Source organism: Morone saxatilis, unplaced genomic scaffold (genome assembly GCF_004916995.1).
Source record: "Morone saxatilis isolate NCDOM2014 unplaced genomic scaffold, NCSU_SB_2.0 Contig0, whole genome shotgun sequence".
NCBI classification, from domain to species: domain Eukaryota; kingdom Metazoa; phylum Chordata; class Actinopteri; family Moronidae; genus Morone; species Morone saxatilis.
The window spans coordinates 18,800,214-18,802,230 of record NW_023339650.1 but is presented as its reverse complement, the minus strand read 5'-3'; the positions used below and the strand labels follow the sequence as shown (position 1 = coordinate 18,802,230).

The following is a 2,017-nucleotide window of genomic DNA, read 5'->3' as shown; positions in this document are numbered from 1 at the left end:
GGGGGGGGCATTGAGGGACACACAAATTGTCAGTGTGTGTTGCCCAGACGGATTTTATGCGAGTCCCTCAGCCAAACACTTGACTTGACAGACTGATATTGTCTTCAGAAAATACTTTCATCTCCTTTGACTCTTTTTTTTTTGGGGGGGGGGGTCTACAGTCTACAAAATGATACCAATACCAAGGAGAACACAGGTTATAAAACACTTTTGTAACTATTGAAAAAATACAGAACTATGTTAACTTTATTATCTCACATCTCTAATTTGAGTAAGTATTCAGCACAGAGTCAGTACTTTGGCAGTGAATTCAGCTTTGAGTCTTCTCTATCAGTGCAGCATATGTGGATTTGGGGATTTGCTCTGATTCTTCCTTGCAGATTTGGCCAAGCTCAGTAGTGCTGTAAGAGGAGCGTCTTTGAAAAGCTACTTTATACTCATTCCACAGATTTTCCATTGGTTTCAAGTCTGGGCTTCAACTGGGCCACACAAGAACCTAACACTCTTTTTCTCAGTCTATTTCAGTGTTGACTGGGATTCCTTCATAAGGATAATTGTCCCTCTGCAATGTTAAAAAAAAAAAAAAAAAGATTATGCCACCTAAACCTGGCTCTTAACAAGAATTTTCATTTATTTGGCCCTTAATATAAGCTTTAGCAAACAATCAACAATCCCGCAGGCAAAGATCCAGAGAGTAAAATGAAGGTGACATCACTTGTGAATTGGAAAGGGGAGCAAAGTACATTACAAATTAATGTGGTAGGAACAATAAACAATAAAATACGTGCAGTATGTTGTGCGTGTGTATTTTGTTTTTGATAGAATGAACATCATATCAAGTATTTTGCTAGAGCCTCATCAGTCGGGAGGCTCTTGAAAAGTTTCTGAGGTTGCGCTGAAAGAAGAGTGACAGAAAAATTGGAACCAAAATGTTTTATTCCAATAGTGAATGCCCATTAGTTTATGATATATCTTGTTGGCACAGCTTAATTTTTCATATTGCATTACATTCATTTGCCAGGTGCTTTTTTCCTCCAAAGCAACTTACAATAAGTACATTTAACCTCTGTGGGAATAAGTGCATCTCTCCAAAACAAACAACATTTTGGCCGAAGCGTGGTCCAAAAGGAAAAGGTTGGAGAGGTTGCCAAAAGCATTGAAATTTGGCCTATGGAAAACCATGAATGTCTGCTACAAATTTTATGGAAATTTGGCCATCAGGTTTGACAGACCCACTCCAGCCGCTTTAATCGTCTAGCTTTACATTGCTCAGACATTGTGAAAATGGGAGAATAAGCTTAAGTCCCCTAAATACATCTGCAAAAGCATAAGTAAGTAAGAGAGCACACAGATGTTCACTTTCCTTCCACAGGCAGTGAATTTCACAGGGTGTCTTTGGTATTTGACCTCAGCCTGATTCAAAACACAAACACTCCTCTCAGCAGAAGGATGTGATGATAAAAGTCAAATGTGCCGTGGCTTGTTCTTTTTGACCAGCAGAAAGTTAGTCTCTCTACCTCCCCATCCTAATGATTTACTTTCTGTACTTTTGTCCATTCCCTGACCCTGTAGAAAGCTCTGCATAATAAAGCATTTACATATCATTCGCTGTGATTACTGCTTTCCATATACAGTGGCTGGCTGTCCATGGAAAGATTTGTTGTGTGTAGTCGCGCATGCATGTGCTGCGCGTGGGTGAGCGTGTTCACTTTGATGCACAGTTCAAAGTAGGATGGCATTATTTATTCATGCCTTTGTTGTTCTTATTTCCTCTGCGAGTCAAAAATTCCTGGCGTTCCATTTTAGGCAGATCACGGCTAACTCAGGTGGAGTCGATAGCGTCTCAGTTGAGTGAAACACATTCCTGTGCACGCACATTTAGGAGGTGCAGTCTGTCAATACATCTTCCATCTTGGTTGTAATTTGTAGGACCCTCTTGTCTCACACTCACCCCCCCTCCACTGATTTCCCAGTTATTTGCTGTAGGGCTGACATGATGCTCTGTGTGTGTGTGTGT

At 40.5% G+C, this 2,017-nt stretch overlaps 1 protein-coding gene across 1 annotated transcript in view; it reads left to right on the top strand.

Moving 5' to 3' along the window:
- drosha (drosha ribonuclease III) overlaps positions 1 to 2,017 on the top strand; it is a gene marked incomplete at its 5' end in the record, with an annotated part of 79,132 nt that overhangs the window by 19,051 nt on the left and 58,064 nt on the right.